Below are 25000 nucleotides of genomic sequence, written 5' to 3'. Positions count from 1 at the left end.
GAAAACATCATGAATGAAAGAAAAATGAAGTAAAAAGTAAAAATGAATAAAAAAATGAATAAAAATAAATGAAAAAAATATAAAGTAGTAAAAAAATGAAGAAAAATGAAAGAAAAAGTAAATAAAGAAAACAGGAATAAAAGAAAAAAAATGAATGAAAATGCAAGAAAGAAAATGAAGAATAGAATGAAAAAAATGAAAAAAAATGATATATAAAGTAAAAAGAAAAGATAAAAAATAAAATATATAAACTAAAAAATTAAATAAAAAGTAAACAAATGAAACAGGAAAAAAATGAATGAAATGCACGAGAAAAAAATGAAGAAACAATAGAATGGAAATAAATGTATAAAAATGATATAAAATGAAAATAAAAGAAAAGATGAAAATAATGCAAGAAAAATAAATGAAAAAAAGAAAAGGAATAAAAGAAAATTGAATGAAAATGTATTAAAAATAAAGATAAAATAAATGAAAAATTAAATAAAAATAGAATAAATGAATGAAAAATATATGAAAGAAAATAATGTAAGAAAAATGAAATAAAAAGGAGAAATAAAAAAAGGAACGAAAATGCATTAAAGAAAATCAAGAGAAAAAAGATGAAGCTAAAATTAAAAAGTAGAAAAAGGTAAACATGAAAAAAAGACAAAATACAAATAAAAATTAAAAAATCAGGAAGATAAAAACAAAATGAAGGAAAAATTAAAAAACGCAAGAAACAAAGAAAAAAAAAGACGACAAAGTTAGAAAGAAAAGAAAAACAAATGAACAGCACAAGAAAGTAAAAATGAAAGAAAATGGAAGAATGTGAAGGAAAAGGATACAAGAAAGAAAAATGAAGGTAATGAAATCGAAATGAAAAAAAAAAAAAAAAAATACGGAAAACAAAAACTGGAAAAAAAATACTGAAAACAAAAACTAAAAAAAAAAAAAAAAAAAACTCGAAGAAAATAAAATAAGAAAAAAAAAAAAAACTACAGGCAAAAAGAAAATACAAGAAATATGAAAAAAAAGAAAGAGAAAAATTAAAGAGAAAAGACAATACGAAAGGCACAGAGAGAAAAAAGAAAAGAGAAAAAAAATAATGGAACTTAAATGCTTCGTAAAGAAAACATATTTATATATTAAAAACAAAGCAATGTCGCACAGATATTGAATAAAAACACCTGCCAATTGTCATGGGATGAAATATTGGAATAAAATTTTTTTTAGAAAAATAGAAATTCTAGGATGACAGAATAAAAAAGGAAACGATAAATTATTCACGAAAAAAATAAAAGTGTACAAATTTTCGTTAGTTATTCAAAGGAAATCTACACCCATAAAATAACCTCATTTGCATATTCCATTAAAGAAAATCTACTTAAAAAAATTATCTCCGTGTTATTAATTATTTCATGCAATAGAATTGTTTTAATTGTTCCATTTAGGAATATTATTTAAAGTTGATTTATTTAATGTATTTTTAATTTAGTTTACATTTAATTTAATTTATTTTTAATTATTATCACCGGTTCCAGTTGTCTTTAAAAAAAGGCAAGTAAATTTATTTAAGCTATGGAAGTTATTTCCCCTTTATGAGAGTTATTTCCCGTTTAATTTTCATAGACGAAAATGGATGGGTTTTATACTTCAACATGTGGTCCACTTACAGGAAAAATTGTAAAACAAATAAAAGTCGGAACGAAGATGAAATAGTCGCCAAAATCACGTAATTTGATTAAGTCGCGTTTTCATATTCAAGAAAATTCAATAAAGAAAAAGAAAAAATAGCGGCTATAGTAAAATCAAGGGCAGACAACCTCCCTTCATTTCAATTTCTTTTCTGAATAATGTCGGAAAAACAATCAAAATGTAAAATTTAAACCAAACAGTAATTTAGTAACATAACAAAAAATTTTCAAATTAAAAGTCATTTTCTATAATTTAAAAACAAAATTTGAAAAATATTAATATTGCTTCGATTTTCACTTATTGGTAGAAAACGGCAAATTTCTTTTTCGCTAATAAAAAAAAACTACATGATCAATTTTTGTGATTTTTGGAATATGCCAACTTCATTCAGTGACAAGTAGGTATACGATAAAATTTTTTCTTCATTTTTCTTCATCGCCATAAGTGCCAATCTGAATAAACGCCGAAGAATGAATAAATAAAACTAAATAAAAAATAAAAAAAAGAAATGGAAGTTGAGTGAATGAAAAAGAGAAAAATGAATGGCTACAAATTGATGAAAAAGAAAAAGAAAACAAACAAAAAAAAGAATTTAAGTCAGACGTAAAAAAGAATCGTGAAGAATAAAGACGTCAGAAGAAACGGATTTCGAAAAAACAATTTGGAATGAAAGTTAAAACTCATTGTATAGACGTTAGAAAGAAAATAAATAAGTTTTAAAAAAAGATAATACAAAAAATAGAAAGAAAATAAAACATTTCTGAGTCACGTCCCCAATTTTTTTTTTTTAACGAAAATAAGGAACCCTGAAAGATTACGAAAACATTCTATTTACAAGCATGTACCCCTATCGCCAACGCTCGATCCCTCCTTTCTCTCTTCTCTTCCTCTCTCTCTCTCTCTCTCACACACACACACACACACACACACGCACACACACACACACACACACACACACACACACACACACACACACACACACACACACCCTCTCTCTCTCTCTCACACCCTCCTGCTTATACACGCAGTCTCTTCTCCCCCCTCTCTCTCTCACGCACTATTTTCTTCTTTCACACACACACGCACGCACACACACACACGCACACACTCTCTCTCTTTTCTCTCTCTTTTACACGCATACACACATTCTTACACTTTTTTTCTTTTCTCTCTTTCTCACACGCACGCACACACACACACACACACACACACACACACACACACACACTCTCTCTCTCTCTCTTCCCTTTCTTTCCCTTGATTAAAATAGATAATAAAATAAATAAACATAATAAATAATAAAAAGTGACAATAGTTAAAATGAAGCGAAAACTGAAAACGAATAAATAATAAAAACACATGAAATAAATAAATAAATAAATAAATAAGGGCGGAAATTATCGAAACTGGAGAAAAGGAAAAAGAAATCCCCAAACAAAAACAAAGTGAAAAGAAATGGGAATTCGAAAGTATTTAAATCCTTTTTGACAGAAAAATAAACTTCAACGTAGAATTACAAAACTCCAAGAAATCTTAAATCCTACCAAAATCTCCACGGAATCCCAGCGATTATTACTTACATAGCTTGAAAACAAAACATCAAATAAAGTTAAATAAAAAAAATAAACAAAAATAAAAAGAAGAACGGGACATATACAAAAACTAAGTGTACAATTATTTCTTTGGACTCCTTTTTACCACCAAACATAGCACATTGTCACTTGGAACAATAGAGGCTACTATTTGGGATCGTGTCTAACAGTAGACTGTGGGGAGTTGAGCAGCGAGATATCTGTTCACGTCACATATAAACTTCAACAGTTTAGTCCAGTAAGAGAAGCAGGAAACTGGGAGGGAATTCCAAAGTCTAGTAACCAAAATGAAGAAACTATTAAAGTAGAAGGCTTCCCGGCATCTAGGAACCTCAACAATGAAGGGGCGGGGTTTTGCAGATTTTCGGGTTAGTCGGGAGTACGTACGTCGGACGGGTCACAAATGCTTCGAGTTAATCAGAGCACATTATATGAAAGTATTTGCAAAACAGGTAAAGGAGCCTGACATTGTGGTGGTGGTGGTGATGCGACAGTTTGAAGCTTGGCCGATAGTGCGGGACCTTATTACACTCTTTTTTTTTTTTTAGACCCTGTCTAAGAGTGAACAGCAGCCCGGATGTAGAAACCATGCTCAATGAACAGGCGAACTTGTGGTTTTGTAAAGAGTAATTTTCTAGCATGGTGAGGGGAGCCCACCTTCTTTGCAGTAGTTTTGGCAATGTCTTCAATGTATTTGTCTCAAATCATGTAGCCTGTGAATATTAAGCCGGAGGAGTTTGAAAGATGGACTCTAAAGTAGGGTGTTATTTGCCATGACAATCGGTGGTTGAGGTGTGTTTTTTTTTGTAGTTGTTAAAGGAAAGAAGCTTAATCTTAGTAGCATCAAATGATTATTATGGATCAACCGTAAAACCCATTTTGTAGATATTCTGATGTTGCTCATAAATTATGCTGTGGTTTCAACGCAGGTTTTGGTTTTTAATTCATTAAACCTGCTTCGCCAACAACCCAAACACGGCCCGCCTCCAAATACACCATTCTCTAATGCAGCGTCGTGCTATGCACCACACAAACACCGAAAAACGAACACATAAAAAGTTATATACAGGGTGAAATGATAAAATTGTCGCCCTAGAAAAGACATGATTCCATTTCCGTTTAATGAAAACCGGTTTTCTTTTTTTATTGCAGACAATCTACCGATTCAAGTTATGACAACAGGACCATTGCCAGCACCCGCAAATCCGGACGGTTCAATGCTTGAAAGCACAGCTCAACGCATTGGACGACGCTTTGGAGGTGCTAAAGCGAAAGCCCAAGGCCGAGGACACCACCAGGAAGACCCGGATCAAAGAGTAAATCGAAAAGGTCGAGGCAATCATTGATAAAACTCCTTAGTGGCTTATCCGGCAGATAGACAGAGATTTAGGCGTCTCACACATAGCTGTGAATGCATGAGTGAAGGTGCCAGGTGCCAGGTGCCAGACAAGCCAGATTTTGACTGAGAAGACAAAAAAACCCGAAACAAGCCGGCGCTTGTGGAAAAGGCATGCTCCTAGTTCTGGCCTCGTATCGAGGCGGTGATTGAGGCTGAAGGCGGCTACATTGAATAGATGTCAGCTCTAATACATTATCCTGTCACGTAATTAATGTTTTTCAATAAAAGTTTTAAAGTAAAGCTGCAGTGTTGTTTTCTTTAGGGGGACAATTTTATCACTCTACCCTGTATCTGATGGAGAATGAAATTGTCTTTCTTACAAAACGATTAAAGACTAACGAGACCTCGCCGTCTTGCTAGCCACATTTTTCTGTTCACCTTGTGTATTTTATTTAGCAAACATTCTTTGCAGCAACCCGGCATATGAACCGATTCTGATGAGCAGTAACTTAAAGTGAAAGCGGAACTAGACATTGATAGCCTATTTCTCGTCCCTGGTGAAAAAACAGTACATTTTTTGGTGCTTATGCATATATGTTACCACACTATTTTTTTTAAATAGTTATTTTTATGTGAAATTCAATTTTTGACAATATTTTTGGCTGTTAAATTGTTAGGTGAAAGCACAGAATAGTTACAAAACATCCTGCCCTCCCCATGTTAAGAATGGCTTTCTAAATAACAACGTTATTATCTCAGTGCGGTAACGTAGATGCATAAGCAGTATTCTCACATTTTTCCCCCGATTCCAATACAATTACTGATTCTGTACTAAATTCCCGATTCCGATACAATTACCGATTCAGAATTTTTATAAATCTCTAAATATTTAACTTAAATTTGTTATTCTTTCCCGATTACCGTAAAAACATGCTGAATGAGCATATATATTTTTTCAAACTTAGAAACACACTTGTGGGGAGGTTATCTATAGATTTTAGCTTTACTAATAAATAAATTAGTTTTTATTACTTCATTATAACTACAATCAGTGGAAGATTTTGTTTTGAACAAAGTCAGATAAAAAATATAATTAAAAGAAATCGTTTTTGGCATTGGAAAATAGGCACCAATTTTTTCGATTCTGATACTCCCAAAAGTTCCGATTTTTTCTTATTTCCAATTCCGATTAATCGTTTCAACACTAATAAGTACATTTCTTTTTCAAATAAATATCCTTAATTTCGCACATTTTTAAATATATAGTCTTTAAATATAATAATCGAAAATATCCGTATTTTTTTTTTATTTATAAATATGTTTATTTATTTTTATAACTGTATAGCATGTAATTATTATTTTTTTTTTTCAAATAAATATGTTTATTTTGATAGTTTACATACAAACACATTTTTTCACAGGAATGAATGATGGTTTAAAAGTTCCAAAAATATGAACATTTCAAATTTAAACAACGTAATAAATATAAATCCCGTAGGTGATATTGCCGAAGTTTTTTTTTTTTTTTATATATAATCAGCGGCGTCAAAAAAATTCCTGGAGATAGCTTTTGAAATTTCCCGAGTTTGTAAAAATAAATGTAAATAAAAAAAATATATTTAAAAACAATTGTGCGAAAATAAACATTTATTTGAAAAATGAATCAATAAAACCATCGAAAGGTTTTTATGTGCAAAAAAGATCCTTGTTAAGATAGAGTCGACAAACCTATTTTTTAATATGTCGTTTTAAGAACAACAAAACAATATTACGTACTTAATTGTCATGTCGAAAATAGTAATATATCCAAAAATTACGAACATTCATAAAGTAGAAAGTTGTTTATAGTTAAAAAGTAATTTATAGGGAAAATAGAGCAAATAGCATTTTTTATATAATATTTTTTATATAATATAAAATAGATTAAATCGTAAAAGCGTCGAATTTTTGTATCCTATAGTGGTAGATGTTTTTTTTTTTTTTTTTTTTTTTTACTAAAACAGAATAGTATTTACTCTACTCAATGAATTTTCGCCTGATTCCCAATGATTATTTTTTAACATGAGAGACGAAGCTTTCGAATTCAAAAAAATGCCTTCTGTTATCTTTCTCTGATCCACCCATCCGAACTCAGATCACAAAAACACGGTAAAAACCCAAGCACCTCTATTTCTGCGTAAAAAAAAAAATAATTAAAAAACTTAAAAACTGAGAACCAAATTGACCGACCGACCAGCGAGAGACATTAGGTGGAGGCAGTTTCAAAAGGACAATGTTGTCTCGGTTGGCTTTCTATTTCACTCCTTCGACAGCGATACCTCCAATCGCTTACCCTTGCTATCTACCCTATGTCAGTTCTGAATCTTTCAATCGGCCATGTATTTTTTTGTTGTTGTTTTTTTTCAGTAAGTTTTCAAACGTGCACAACATAACTTTATCCATTTCGTTTCAGGTGATTTTTTTTCCGCTTTGAAGGATTTTGACGTCCCTTAATGAAAAACTAATTCTTGTTAAATCTTTTTTATTTTTTTTAATTTTAGATGTTTTTCTTGTTTTTCTGATTTCTCAATGTTTGTTTTCATTATGGTTTTAAATATTTAGGCTGACAGTGGTGTGGTGCGCTTATGTAATGATCCTTGATTTTTCACTGACCCTCAACCGCCCCGCGACCCCGCAAGTATAATATACTGCTGCTGTTGCCACTACTACTACTACTACTACTACTACTACTACTACTACTATGCTTATTTAGAGTTACACTTATTAAAAGCAATATAGAGTACAAAAAATCGTTATGGTGTACGGGCTTATCAAGGAACGAACATGTCATATTCGAAAAATCGCGTCAATTGTGGGAGGGGGTATTTAGTTCTCTCCCACTTCAAGGTAGCAGTGTCAGAAATTTCGTGAAAATAGTGAATAATTCCACCCCATCTTTCCAAGCTTATAACTCCTCGAAAAATGTAATTCAAGCCCTAATTTTTTTTTTCAATTAAAGGAGTAAGGACCAAGGTTTTATTTAAAAAAAAAACAAAACAAAACAATGTGTTTTTTTTTTTTTAAAAAGGTTTTAAACTTCGGACTTTACAGGTAAATTTCTAAAAAACTGATTTTTTTTTTTGTTTTAAATTTGAATATATTATTTATTGACCTTTTCTCTTCAATTTGTGATATATAAACCTATTAAACATAAATTAATTATTTACTTTTTAATAGACATTTCAAAATGAGAGGCGTAAATTATTCGACCCCCTATCTTTCTAAGCTTATAACTCCTCGAAAAATGTAATTCAAGCCCTAATTTTTTTTTCAATTAAAGGAGCAAGGACCAAGGTTTCATTAAAAAAAAAAAAAAAGACAAAAAGAAAAAATGTGTTCTTATAAAATAAGGTTTTAAACTTCGGACTTTACAGGTAAATTTCTAAAAAACTGATTTTTTTTTTTGTTTTAAATTTGAATATATTATTTATTGACCTTTTCTCTTCAATTTGTGATATATAAACCTATTAAACATAAATTAATTATTTACTTTTTAATAGACATTTCAAAATGGGGGGGGCGTGAAAATGGGGGGGCGTGAAAATGGGGGGGCGTGAATTTAAAAAAAACGTTTGTCTAAAATATTATATTCGGTTTATTGGAAAGAACATAAAATTTCACATTGACCCTGAAAATATCGTAAAAATAGAATCAATAGAAAAATTTTGATAGATTTTTAAAATTTAAAAATTTAAAAATATTGAGTTTAAAAATTGAAAAATATTGAGTTCGGAAAATTCATTACTGTTTTAAAAAAAAAAAAAAAATATTTTTATTACTTTTAAAACAACTGTAATAGTTTATTTTGGAAGTATAATCCATAAAGAAAATAAATAACCCACTTTTAACAGAGAAATTACGAGATTTTTATATTGTATTCGCAGTTTCGTGTTAGGGGTGTCAAAAATTCCTACAAAAATTCTGATACTGCTACTGTGACACTAGGGTCGCAAAGTCGGATTGAGTAGTCAGCGCCCCTGAGGAGGGGCACTCTGACCTGCAAAAAGTGCCTGGGCAGTCCGTTCGGCATTCCCGGTAAGAGTGCCTCGGGCGATTAGCAATTAACTAACCCCCTTCTCAAAGAGAGAAGACAAAGCCTGGGAGAGTGAAACTTCTAGAACTGCACAGAAACAGCACTACACTGTAATGAACAAGGATCAGATCATACAGGAATGCTCTAATATCTTGATTTTGGTCCGATGATAAACATCCCTAGCCGTGAATTGTTCAAGGAGTTTTTTTAAAACTAAGACAATCAATTTTTATGACTAAATAAGACGTATTGATTTGATAGCCTATGATGAATAAATAACGAGGGAGACAACACAATTTTAAATATCGAGATCAAATTCAGTCTTATAATGAATACATTTAGCATTAAAATCGCTAAAAATCGAAAATTTTTATTTATATAACCCCCCCCCCCCCAAAAAAAAACTACTTGATCAAGTTACGTGACTTTTAGAATATGACATCTTCGTTCCTTGACGAATACGTACACCATAAAGATTTTTCTGTGTTTTTTGTTTTAAATAAATAATTCTAAATAATAAATAAGCATCATCACTACTACTACTACTACTACTACTACTACTACAAGAATTTATAACGCACACATTGATTGGTCAGTGATTGTCTCCCTTGTTTCTTTAAGGATAGCGCGGATTGGTTAACAATTAATTCGTATATAAGCGAAAAACTTACTGTTGCATCAATTATATTACTGTTACTATTAGTTACTTACGTTAACTACTGGATTACTATTATCTACTGGAAGTGGACAAGCGGTTAAAAAAATGATCGTAATCATACAAGTCGTATCGAGATATCTAAAGGCAAGTGTACTTTACAAAGCGATAAGATATTGATAATAGAAAACTACAGATAAAAAGCATATATTGACAGGTACGGAGGGGGGAAAAATCATGAATACTGGACTGTTGATTACGGACGTTTGTTTATTAGGTTGTTGAGAACTTTGAAAAATTGATTTCTGAATGCTTTTATTTTGCGTTGATGAACTGCCCTGTTGGTAAAATTATAATTGATGAACTATGTATTTCGAAATACCAACTATAGGTCGAAACAATTGTACGCAGATCTTGCAAATAAAGCTTAATGTTTTAAAATAATGAAACAAAAAATGAGTGTCTATTCCTTGTAAAGCGGTTAAGTATAAGAAATAATTATAGCTCTAGTATTACGCTATCGAGATATCTATATAGATTTGTTTATATTTTTAAAAACTATTCTAAGTAGTAATATATATATATATATATATATATATATATATATACATATATATATATATATATATATAGAGAGAGAGAGAGAGAGAGATAGATGTTGTTTATTTGCGTTTGTTAGCGATACTTTTTGAATGAATTCAATTATTTATATGAAAGTGCATTTTTACCTAAATGCGAGTTGGAAATATTTTTACCTTTTATCGATTTGGTACCCCCAAATGGGGAGCGGCATATATATTGTTTTTAAAATATAATTATCCAGTAGCATGTGTTTCGTCGTCTACAACTCATCAGAGTGGCTGAAATAACGAAATTCGAGAACTTTATATATATATATATATATATATATATATATATATATATATATATATATATATATATATATATATAAAGCGAAATAAGACACTGATAGAATTCAGATGGAAATCCTAATAAATATTACTTGAAGTAATACTTTCAAGGAGATCCTAGCCAATTTTTTTCATATAATTATCCACAACCACTCAAAAAACTATTTTCAATAATTGTGCTGAAAAGCAAAATAGCGTCAATTCGCAGCTGAACATTTTACTAACCGCATTTCATTTCCTCTGATGATATGAGCCATTATTGAAAATCCATGGATTAAGGAAATTAACATAACCCCTTCTATATATTCCTTTTGTCAAACAATAAATTCTTAAATCGAATATATGTGTCTATATGTTGTTTTTTCAGAATTTAAAATTAAACCACCAAACTTGGAGTGAATCGACTTCTTCTAAAGGAGGAAGTGTCATGGGAATATCGAATTCAAAAACGGTCCCCAGTCGAATGTACATCCCGGTCAGGGGAGACGGCGTTGTTATGTTTTTTGCAGTTCTTTCAGAGAAGTGTCGAGTTCTTCCTACATACAACGCTTGGTAATTCTAAATGGTCATCAATGATCAGGCTGAACGTTGCTTAACTTCGGTAATCTAACGAGAACCGATGTGTCAATGTGATTACGCTGTGTATGTATATATGTATGCATATATATAAGTCTGCATATATGATGCGCTCTTGTATTGTGTACGTTGATACAAACATCCACCGACTCAATCACATGGGAATATATGAATAATTTTTCTGAGATCCGTTGACATTTTGAGCTGATGCCTAAAGTTTTAAAACGTTTCCGATTTCTTTCAGACATTCAGTTCACTGACATAACACATCATGTCATTGGCAAATTAAATCTGCCGGTTGGGTTTCAAATCTATCAGCAACCAGCGGCGTCATATAGGCCAATTCTCTTGAGATCGCTTAACTCATAAAAAAATACTGCTTTCTACAAATGTAAGAAAGGGAGAGTGAAAAAACGGTGTCAGGGGTATGGGTGTGAGTATGTTTGTGTGTGTGAGGGAGGAGGAGATTTTAAGAACAAAAATACAAGAAGACGATAAGAGAGAGAGAGAGAGAGAGAGAGAGAGAGAGAGAGAGGGGGGGATACTAAAGACACCAGACCAATCTGATAACAGACTATAAAATACCGCAGCTGTAAACAACTTTTATAAAATTACACCAAAATGCACCGAGAGTTTACATTTGGTTGCACTCAAACTACAAATTAGCTTAATTGAAATGAACGCGGATTTATTTATTTATTTTTTAATTTTTTTTTTACAGGAAAAAGAAATGACTTAAGAACAAAATTTTGTTATACAATGTTTATAGGACTGTCTTGGTTAATCATTCCGTATGCCATCTCTTTATTTTATCCAACCATTTACGTTTACACCCCTCCATCTATAAAACGTTTACTTACAGACATGCACACAAACTGTTTGTCCATATATGATTGCTTACTTACTTAAACATAAGCCAGGCATACAGAAGGGACATTTGTGTACATATTAATTATTCTACCTGGCCAGGGTTCAAATCAAAGGTTTCAAAAGGTTTGAATTCTTGTTATGTTGTCTTTTACAACAACGCTGGTCTGTGCCTTTTAAATTGAAAGCCATGTTTAATTTTAAGAGTTTCCGATGGGTAGCTAATCTGTACACATCCTGAAGACGAAAAAAAAAAGTTTTCGGTGAGTAGCTAATCTGTACAAAGTCTAGGGATGAAAAAGAGTTTTAAGTGGCTAGCTGATCTGTATAAGTCCTGAACTTTAAAAGTCTGCAGACAAAAAATGCAAAGATCTTTCTCGTATGGACACGAAAAATTATGTGTGGAGCGATTTAGCTTTTTGATTGGTTGCTAGTAGAACGTGTCTTCATTTCATTGATCAGGTCCTATCGCTAGTGTCTGTAAGTAGAACTTTCCAATTTTCTTATTTTCTTTAATCATACCCTATGATTATATAAAAAGTCCTTTCAGTTTTAATGTTTAATTTTGTTCAGCATATATATATATATATATATATATATATATATATATATATATATATATATATATATATTACTAGAAGTTCAGCCTGGCTTTGCTCGGGCCCTATGTAGTATTGATAACTATGTGCACATGTATATATATATATATATATATATATATATATATATGAAAAAGTTTGACTGGTGTCCAGGTGACCTATATCTAAATTTCAAGTGTTTAGACCCAAAATTGGCGGAGGAGTTTGGTAGAGTCTGCAAAGGTCAACTCTTTCAACTTTGACCTCTTGGCAGCCAAATTTTCGCCCCAAAACTGATTAAGTTTGCTGCATGTCTGAATAACCTTTATGTAAAACTAACCTGGGTGCCTGGCGTTCTCCGGGTGTTTGGGGGCGAGTGTTGAGCAAAAAAAAAAAAAAAAAAAAGAAAAAGTTGTAGTAGACAGGCAGGCTTGAACCCGTACCGCGAAGGAGGAATATATATATCTATATCTCCTAGCTATGATAAAATAGCTTCACTGCCTTGTGGATGCCTTGGGAAAGGTAAAGGCTAAAAAAATAAACCTTGATAAAAAATCTCGTTTGGAGTCCAGATAGGCGGATGGTGAAGGACTGGCACATCTTTCCGGAAACTCTTGCAGCTGTTCTAGTTCCGACTGTATTGGCTTACCTTTCCATTAGACTTTGCTAGAAGAGGGCCGTGATAACTGGGCAAACCGAACTCTCTTTATCACCTGCCCAGGCCTGCATTTGGAAAAGCAACTCCAGTTTCGACCTGTAGCCACAACAGATACTGCAGTTCATCAGATGCATCGCCTCGTGAGATAGAAGGTTGCCATCATCATCATCATCATCATCATCATTTTATCGTAATTTATGTCAAGCTAGGCATAATGCCATTGAGAAGCAAGGGCTACTGTGAATCATGGACCTATTTATAGGGACACCTTAAGTGGAGAGTTGTGTAGAAAGATGTTTGTTCACATTACATTTAAATTCTGCATGTTGGCATGGAAAGAGGAGGCAGGGAGAGAATTCCAAAGGCTAGCATTTCCAGGAGAGAATCTGTAAAAGTAGAAAGCTTTCTGGCATTTGGTAACCTCTACAATAAATGGGTAGGGTTTAGCCGATTGTCAAATTGATCGGGTGTATGGGAGTGTAGGGGCACACTTCTTCCATCATTCCATCATCGCCCTCCCCCCAACCAACAGAGATTAGAGCATTCATGTAATGATCTCGTCCCTGTTGATTGCGGTGTGATGCCAGTCCTGCGCAATTCTAGGCGGTCCACCCTCTCAGGCTTTGCCTTCTCTCTTTGAGAAGGGGTTAGTTTATTGCTAATCGTCCGAGGCACTCTTACTGGGAATACCGACGGGACTGCCCAGGCACTATTTGCAGGTCAGAGTGCCCCTCCGCAGGGGCACTGACTACTCAATCTCACGTTTAAGTTCTTGCAGTGGAAGAGAAATACATATTTCCATTTAATGATAGAACGCCACCCAGTTCGACAGCTTCCCGTCTAACTATATCAACAATGTGACAAACGCATGGTGGTCTCGAAATATCAAAGACAATCACGATGCGTATTATATCACGACGGGATAGAAGAGCTTAACGAAAGATTCAGCAACGAGGGTTTCTGAATATTTAAGATCTTCATCAGGTAATGAGAGCCGGAAGGAACGGGAGAAGAGGGGTATAGCACGGTGCTTGAGTATGCGGTTGGGAAAGCTGAAATACCGACAAGAAATTATTTTTGTTGTTAGCAAAGAATAAGTAATTTGGATACATTGTGAAATTTGGTAGAAATAAATGGCGTCAAGTCGCCCTCCCTAACGCCGCCAAAAACATAATGATAAAAGACCTTCACGGGATCGGTTTAAGGTTTCTTTTAGCCAAGCTTGTACAAACTGCATAATCCCCAATTTCTTCGCGGCTTATCTCTGGTGGACTGGCGACCACACATCAAGTCATTCTTTGCTTACCATTCGTCCCTTTCTCCTTCGTTCTTATAATTCCCAAGTCGATAAACAGGAGTTCTAAAAGAGCAACACGTTAAGTTTCGCCAATCATTTTCGTTATATACGCTTCGTTATCTCCAAACGTTCAAAAGAGAGTCGCCAACCTAATAGGTCCTGAACTGTCATCTAAGTTTCAGCCTCTGTCCCATCGACGGAATGTAGCATTCCTCTGCTTGTTCTACAAGTACTTTAACGGCGAATGCTCCGACGAACTGCAAGCACTTGTACCCCATCGACGTAAATATCCCCGACAAACTAGACAAGCAGCAAAATCTCACCCCTTCACAGTTGAGATCCCTAGATGTAAGAGAGCCTTCTACTTCAGCAGTTTCTTCCCCAGAAACGCTGGACTTTGGAATTCCCTTCCGAGTGCCTGCTTCCCCAACTGTACAGAAGTTCAAGTGTAACGTGAACCGACATCTTGCTGCCCAACTCCCCACATAGTAGCCCCATACACCAAAGTGGCAATGTGCCTTGTTTGGGGTGAAAATGTAATAAAAAGGAATTAAAAAAAATTAACTTGAAGACAAGGAGATAATTATCCGATTCTCTCACGTAGAACTTGAGAAACGTTTCAATGATAGGCCACCAGAAGTCCAACGTTTTCAGAAATATTTTAATAGCTTTTGAAATGTAAAGATAAAAAAAAAAGTTTCAAATTGATGCGGTTAAGCTTTTGAGTGTTAATTATGTAAGATAGTACGCGCGAGCGTGTGGACAGTATCAGCAGCAGTGAATGATGACCTACATGCGAAGAGATTAGCAGCAGCAGCAGTAACAGAAAAACGCGCATATGCAAATTAGTGCGCACGAGAAGAAGAAGAAGAAGAAGAAGAAGAAGAAGAAGAAGAAGAAGAAGAAGAAAAAGGATTATAAAAAATGCAACACGTGCTCGGAGAGAAAGATAGATGACGTTGTAGAAAATAGATGTGTAAATATAAAAGCGGGAAATGTCTGGCTGCAGCCGGCGTGCGGTTAGAGGAAGGAAAACCGCTAACCTGGTAAAATGGACATGTTGCAGCGAAAGACCATTTTTAAGCGGTGCCGAAAGTAACGTGTTTAAAAAAAAAAAGAAAAAAAATGCCGAGCCGGATTATTTATTGCCTTTGTTTGTTTGTAATGACAACGTTACAATTACGCATTTCTTATTATCATAATTTCTTGTTTACAAGACGAGAAATTTGAAACGAAACAGTTAAATGTGGGGGTGGGTGCGTATTATACACAAATACACGGAATATTTACATATTTTTTTTTATTAATGGTTATTCTTTGATGAAACGAGCATATTTTTGAAAATCCAGGATTAAGGATTTTTCATAATTATAATTCCTTGTTTGGATGGATCGATAAATATTGTTTATTCAATTTTAGCATCGTCTAGTTTTCCTATTTGTCTGTTATATATATATATGTATATATATATATATATATATTAGCAGGCCGCCCGGCATTGCCCGATCGTAAAATACGCTTAAATGTGATTTTAATGCATATTCTTATATTTATTATTATATTATATTGGGCCCAATATACAGTAAAGATTTAAAAAGTTAAAAATAAATAAATAAATGATTCGTGTGCAACCAACGAGAATCGAATACCCTATAAATGAAGTTTCATGTCTCTAAACCAAAAACTGACGAAGGAGTTTGGTAGGCAATTTTTTTTTAAACAAAAATGTATATGCATACATAAATATATATGGAAAACGTTTTGTTTACTATTATATTTTTACGCAAATATTATGCACGTATAAATCATGTAGAATATTTGCATGAATTACACGTAATAGTTTCCCTAACTGTACTGACATGCAGAAGTTCAAGTGCAACGTGAACCGACATCTTGCTGTCCAAATCCCAACATAGTGCCCCAGTAGTTGCTGCCCCTGATAGTAGTCCCCTACACCAAAGTGGCAATGTGCCTTGTTTGGGGTAAAAAAAAAAAAAAAAAAAAAACTAAAAAAAACTAAAAATGATCATCCCAGAGGAACACATAAAAACTAATAGGGAATTAATTAAAATGAATGTTTAAAAGAATATGAAAATTAGCTAGATCTTTTACAGATAAATGCAATTCAACGACCCATATATAACGTAGTTGTATTTTGTTTTTAAATAAATAGAAACAACCAAAATTGATAGGAGTGTATGTATATATATATATATATATATATATATATATATATATATATATATATATATAAAATAACAGTATAGTTACATTACAAGAGCCAAATATTTATTTTTCATGCAAAACAGTTCCTCCAGCATGTTAAAATTTTTTACAGATCCGTTTCATTATTCAGAAACAAACGATTACTATTATGCCAATACCGTCTCCTTTTGTACATAGACTCTTCAGAAAAATTAAAAATTATTTGCTTAGATCGGAAAAGCTGGTTTGCATGAAAAATAAGTATTTGGATCTTGGAATGTAACTATACTGCTATTTATTTATATATGCTCTGTTTTTATATTAACATACATTGAGCTTCTAAACAAAAGGGATTGACATACCCAAAGAGTAAAATGTAATTGAAAAAACATGTTTTTATCAAAACAACATATATATATATATATATATATATATATATATATATATATATATATATATATATATATATATATTATATATATATATATATAATATATATGTATATATATATATATATATATATATATATATATATATATATATATATATATATATATACAGGACTTTACGTAGCGAGTCAAATAGTCACATTTGCGAGTGATTTTTGTTTTTCAGTGGTGACCAGAAATAATAAACCGTTCATCTTTTGGTGTTTTTTTTTTTTTCACCGATAATCTTCCAAAGCTTACTGATGAGTAAAAATGTATTTTCAACCATTTTTATATAAATAAAACAAAGTCAAATTATTTAAGCAATAAAACTTTAATAGAACATACTCTTTTATTAAATACTTTTAAAGAACACCGAACGTAGTGCCATAATTAATTACTGAGGCTTTCTTTTGTAGTTTAAACATAAACCATTAAAAAGAACCTTTCAAGAAGACCAAAATACACTTCTAAAATATTAAAGAAAGATATTCGAATGTTTATACTTTCAATCTCAACATAAAATTCGGCGCATATTTAGAATTACACTTATTTAAAAAAAAAATAAGCAGAAAATTCTTTATGATGTATGTACTCGTCACTGGACGAGGACATCATATTCCAAAAATCACGAAAATATTTAATTGTCAAAGGTCAACTAAAAATAAATAGTCCTGGTTTGTAAATATCGATCGAATTGCAATTTTTTGCTACTTAGAAAAGGTGAGCATATTAGTTTGACAATAGAATTTTAAAAATTGTAGGATGCTTTTAAGAGGCGGAGAACTTTAAATTAAAAGAACTAAGCGCTTCTACACTATTAGGACAAAATTTTGTAATCGATAAATGGAGTTTCTAGATAAAAACAATGGTTTTTACTGATTTTTTGTCAATTCTAATAAATTACAATGGTAGCTTCCAAAATATGCTATCGAAATTAATCTGAATATTACTGAATTATTAAAAAAAAAAAACTTTTAGCAGGTGAAAAATTGCGGCCATCTTGTTTAAATCGAAACGAAAAATTACCTCCTTTTTGAACTCTCCTGTGTTTTACGATCGTTTCCATCAAATTATAATTTTTTTTATTTTCTTTTAGAAATAATTTTTTACCTTATCGATTTTCGTAATTTTTGGTTATAATCATCTTAAAAATACTAGGAATACCATTGTTTTCATGTGAAATTCAGTTTTACGATTTCCGAAATTTCGTCCCAATAGTGTAGAAGTGCCAAGAAATCCAGTAAAAATATTTTTATTATACAAATATTTGGTTTATTAAAAAGATTCAATTTTTTTTTTTATAGATGGGGTTGGTTTTGCACTATTCTTCTGAGTGATTGTTTTTGTTTTGTTTTGCTTTTAAAAAAATTTTTTTTTCACTTTTCACTGACAATCTTCCAAAGCTTATAGCTGAGTGAAAAATGTATTTTAAACCTTTTTTTTTGTTTATATAAAACGAGCAAAGCCCAATTATTTAAACAATAAAATTTAATAAAACAATATCCTCATTTTTTTTAAACAAAGATATTCGAATGTTTATACCTTCAAATCCCAGCATTAAATTCGGTGCAAACTTACAATTACACTTTTAACAATAAAAAAATACAGAAAAAAAAATCTTTATTATGTACGCACTCGTCACGAAACAAAGATGTCATATTCCAAAAATCACGTGGGTTTGGCTAGTAACTTTTCTAGTTGGTTAGTAAACGAAAATAGTTAGCTGTCAAAGGTCAAAAGATATTTTTCTTTAGAGCCATCTAGTGAGAGATTGATTATTTTTTTGTATTCTTTAGTTTTTGAATTCACATACTCCCCCCCCTCTCTCTCTCTCTCTCTCACACACACACATACACATACTCTCTCCCCCCCTCTCTCTCACACACACACACACACATACTCTCTCCCCCTCTCTCTCTCTCTCTCACACACACACATACTCTCCCCCCTCTCTCTCTCACACACACACACACATACTCTCTCCCCCTCTCTCTCTCTCTCACACACACACACACATACACATACTCTCTCCCCCCCTCTCTCTCTCACACACACACACACATACTCTCTCCCCCCTCTCTCTCTCTCACACACACACCCACACACATACTCTCCCCCCTCTCTCTCTCACACACACACATACTCTCTCCCCCCCTCTCTCTCTCTCACACACACACACACACATAATCTTTACGATATATGTACCCGTCACGGAACGAAGAGTCATATTCCAAAAATCACGCTGGTTTGGCTAGTAACTTTTCTATTTGGTTAATAAACGAAAATATTTAAATATCAAAAGTTAACTAAAGATAAATACGTCTTGCAGAACCCTGATATTATATTTTTGGAAAACCTCACAACATAACCAAAAAAGTCTGATATAAAATTAGATGTGTATTGTTTACAAACTGTCATTAAGCGAAGTCGTGAAGTAAATAAATTTCGTCCATTCCATCTATTTCCGTTTATTATTTTAATATTAACTTTTATGGTGGCTTTTAGTTTTAAACGTCAAGGGTGTGAGTTCCATTATAGAAACGTTACTTGATGCGTATTTTATTTTATTCAAATTAAATCAACGCTTCTATAATGGAACACACACCCTTGACGTTATTCTCGCGTAGCCAACGCCACGTTCCAACATTTCAAAATACAACTGCCGAGAAACAACGGGCGGATTTTTACAAACAGACTTTTTTTCTCCAATTTTACAACATGGCAAGAAAGAAGAAGAAGAAAAAAAAGAAAGAAAACAACATACTTAGGATGGAGTTTGACTCCGAAATAAATTTAAATTATAAATTTCAAGCAAGTAAAATATTTGTTTATTTTCTTAATATTGCGTTGTGATTTGGCTTTCAAGCGTACTTGATGCGTGTTTTATTTTATTTCAGTTTTTAGTTTTTGGTCGTCTAGCTGATAATCACATAAATCCTAATACCTGAGAAGGTTTTTAGTCCTTGGTAAATGGTGTCTCATCAGTAGGGCTATAACAAGAGAATATTCTTATCATTGTTTTGACTCTCGAGTGTATATCCGACACAGACGCAGTTAATCAACCTAGAACCACATCACTATCTAAAAACATATAAGATACTAGCCTGTGTGATTTGCGTTGCCCGGGTGTTTGGGATGGGGTGTTGATAAAAAAAAAGTGATATTAGGCAAGCAGGCTTGAACCCGTACTGCGAAGGAGGAAAAGGAAAAGAATGTGAAAAAAAAATGTGACGTCTTTGCTGTTGCGCCATCGCCAAACCGAAAGTGTCTAAAGTTTAAATTAAGGCTAATCAATCGAAAAGAGGGGATAACTTTCGAAAATATCGATGGAAAAAGCGACCCCTCCCTGTAGAAAAGTGGCCAGTTGAGGGTGAATTAATTCATGTTTTTAGCCATTTTTTTCGATATTTGTCGCCCGAAGGGTCGGGCTTCAAAACGATACCAATCGCGTGAAAATCCGTCGCCTCTATCAAAAGTTTTAGGCAGGCATACAAATATACATGCATACATACATACGTACAAACATGCATACATACAGACAGGTGAGATTTAAATAATAGAAGATTAAATGATATACACTCGAGAGTTAAAATAAAGAAAAGCCCTGTAAAGTCTGTAAAGCCCTACTCATTAGTATATAAAATCTTTCCCTGGGACGGGTATTTCATCTAGTAAATGAACGTGCAAGTAAAACCGATTCAGACTGAACATTTGGCAAAAACAACCTGAAACCGTGAAATGCAAAGTAACCGTTCTAGTTCGTATACTGTGGAAGATTTATTTCGTTTACTTTGCCAGAGTTATCGCAAGAATCTCACTTGCCCGAAGTATCTCTTAAAAAGATGAGCGAGATTAAGCATTTTTTTTAAATACTCACCTGCACACGTGCAGAACCCTACATTAATCTCAACCCGACGTCATATTCGACCCCCGCCCCAATTGAAGTGACACACACACGCAGTTAAAATAGACAGAAGAATTGAATTTTTTTTCCGTTCTCTATTCTATCTATCAGTTTCTACTGTGTTTACAGAGGTCCATTCTACGACCGTCTGTAAAGGACCAATTTCACAATATTGTTGCACGCGCGCACGCACACATACGCAAAGAACACACGGCATTTACACTAGCCGAGTTAAACTGGATTCCTTCAGCAAGGAGAAATTTGTAGGAAACTTAGTATAAACGAGCGGTCCCAAGTCGCATGTATATCCCGCGTTTGCAGGCATCGATGTCCTACTACACACAACGCCTGGTATTCTTAAATGTCTATTGGCCTGTTACTGATCAGCCGCAACATTGCTTAAGTTCGGTGATATAAGAACCGGTGTGTCAGCGTGATTATGTGGTGTATGTCAGCCTGTTCAAGAACTTATTGTCGAGCACTTTACGTTGAATTGAAATTAGTCGCTCACTTAAGCCCACGTGCGCAGATCATGATGTTAGAATTATTAAATCACTCTCGATCGTCTTGAATGATGTTTACGTTTTATATAAATGTTCATTCCAACTACATTTCTCGTAGTTAACGTTGGTCGAGCAGTTTGTTCCTTGCTAATGGAGTCAGACACGGTTTGTGGCCTCGTTCGAATGTCTCGGCCGACGGTAATCGTGACACCCTGCACTGATGATTCCCAATATATATATATATATATATATATATATATATATATATATATGTGTGTGTGTGTGTGTGTGTGTGTGTGCGCGCGCGCGTGGTGTGTGCGCGTGCGCGCTTATACATATATTACATATACATATTATAACGAAGTAGAATCCAAATTTATGACATTCATTGTTTTACAATAATCATACTAAAAAATCTAACCACCAAGCATATGTCTCTTTGCTTACGAATTTATTGTCATTCAAAACAGTATAGAAGATTGACAATATCTCTTCATCTATATAAACAGTAGATGTATGCATGTGGGTGTATGGGTAAATATTTAACCGATAAATTTTTTAACCTACAGTTCACATAACACCGAAATTAACAGGAAATAATAATCATACTCCAAACATGGGAAATGGTATCTACGGAATGTCTCAGACTTGGGAGTTTCTTTTATTTTTTTGTTTCTCTTTTATTGCCTATTTTTTTATTGTAGGAATAATTCAACAACGATGGTTTATAACGAGTAAAATCTTTGTTTCGATGGATGAATCACGGGTATAGGAATATATACGCAAGTTGAAATGCAAAATGTTCATTTAAATTTGCCGACATATTTCTATTACTTTTGTGCATATGCAAATTCATTCACAGCTTGAAATGGTTTAATTTATTTTGTTTTCTATCTATCTGTTAATTACTGAAATTGTAGGGAACGCGGCTGCAGTATTATATGTTTTGGTTTCAATGCTAGCGAATGGCAATCAAGTCATTTATTTTCTTAAATATTTAAATAAGTACTATATATATATATATATATATATATTATGTATATGTTATATATATATTATATATATATATTAAATATAATATATACATTTACATCATATACATGTATATATATACATAGATATTACATACATATATATACATATATACATATTAAATATAATATATATACATATACATTATATACATGTATATATATACATATATATATTATATACATATATATATATATATTAAATATAATATATACGTATACATTATATACATATATATATCATTAAATATATTATATACATATATATTACATATAATATATACATATACATTATATACATGTATAGATACATCCATATATATATATTATATACACACATATATATATATATATCAAATATATATACATATATATTATATACATGTATATATATATGCATATATATATTATACATATATATATATTAAATATAATATATACATATACATTATATACATGTATACATATAAATATACATATTATATACATATATGTATATTAAATATAATATATACATATACTTTATATAAATGTATATATGCATATATATATATATTATATATGCATATACATATATATATATTAAATATAATACATATATATACATTATATACATGTATATATATACATATACATATATATAGATATATATACATACATATATATGTGTATATATACATACATATACATACATACATATATATACATACATATATATACACACATATATATACACATATATACATATATATACATATATATACACACATATATATACATATATATACACATATACATATATATATACATATATACAATTATATATACATACATATATATACATATATATACAAACATATATATACATATACATATCCATACATATATATATACATATATATATATATCCATATATGTACATATATATATCACTACATATATATATGCATATATGTATCCATACATATATATATATACACATATATATATATAACTACATATATATATATGCATATATATATATATCCATACATATATATACATATATATATATATCTATAAATATATATATATATACATATATATCCATACATATATATATATACATATATATCCATACATATATATCCATACATATATATATACATATATATCCATACATATATATATACATATATATAACCATACATATATATATACATATATATCCATACATATATATATACATATATATCCATACATATATATAATACAAATATATCCATACATATATATATATGCATATATATCCATACATATATATATACACATATATATCCATACATATATATATACACATATATATCCATACATATATATATATATATACATATATATATATCCATACATATATATATATATATATCCATACATATATATATCCATACATATATATATATCAATACATATATATACATATATATATATCAATACATATATATATATATATCCATTCATATATATATATCAATACATATATATACATATATATATATCAATACATATATATATATATCCATTCATATATATATACATAGATATATACATACATATATACATATATATACATATATATATCCATATATATATACACATATATATATCCATACATATATATATATATACATATATATCCATACATATATATATATATATATACATATATATATCCATACATATGTATATACATATATATATCCATACATATATATATACATATATATATCCATACATATATATATATATATATATACATATATATATCCATACATATGTATATACATATATATATCCATACATATATATATACATATATATATCCATACATATATATATATATATATACATATATATATCCATACATATGTATATACATATATATATCCATACATATATATATATCCATATATATATCCATACATATATATATACATACATATATATACATATATATATCCATATATATATATATATATATATATATACATATATATATCCATACATATATTTATATATACATATATATATCAATGCATATATATATCTATACATATATATATCAATACATATATATATATCCATACATATATATACATATATATATCCATACATATATATATCCATACATATACATACATATATATATCCATACATATATATCCATACATATATATACATACATATACATACATATATATACCTATACATATATATACAAATATATATCCAAACTATATATATATATATACATATATATATATCCATACATATATATACATATATATATCCATACATATATATATATACATATATATATCCATACATATATATACATATATATATCCATACATATATATATATACATATATATATCCATACATATATATATATACATATATATATCCATACATATATATATATACATATATATATCCATACATATATATATACATATATATATCCATACATATATATATATATATATATATATACATATATATATCCATACATATATATGTATATATATATATATACATATATATCCATACATATATATACATATATACATATATATATATACATATATACACATATATACATATATACATATATATCCATACATATACATATATATATCCATACATATATATACACATATATATCC

General features: G+C 30.8%; 1 protein-coding gene and 1 long non-coding RNA gene across 3 annotated transcripts in view; one reads left to right on the top strand and one right to left on the bottom strand.

Moving 5' to 3' along the window:
* LOC145242618 (uncharacterized) overlaps positions 1-4902 on the top strand; it is a 175963-nt gene extending 171061 nt beyond the window's left edge. Inside the window, exon 2 of the long non-coding RNA XR_013862774.1 lies at positions 4422-4902. This is a non-coding gene — a long non-coding RNA (uncharacterized LOC145242618). The remainder of the gene's footprint in view (positions 1-4421) is intronic.
* The window catches only part of LOC145242616 (fibroblast growth factor receptor-like 1), a 525879-nt gene that overhangs the window by 184745 nt on the left and 316134 nt on the right, over positions 1-25000 (bottom strand). The gene's annotated exons all lie outside the window — the stretch shown is intronic.

This window comes from Euprymna scolopes, chromosome 21 (assembly GCF_053919585.1).
Source record: "Euprymna scolopes isolate OS-2025 chromosome 21, ASM5391958v1, whole genome shotgun sequence".
Classification (NCBI taxonomy): domain Eukaryota; kingdom Metazoa; phylum Mollusca; class Cephalopoda; order Sepiida; family Sepiolidae; genus Euprymna; species Euprymna scolopes.
Note: the sequence above shows the minus strand (reverse complement) of the source record. Positions and strands in the feature narration are given on the sequence as shown.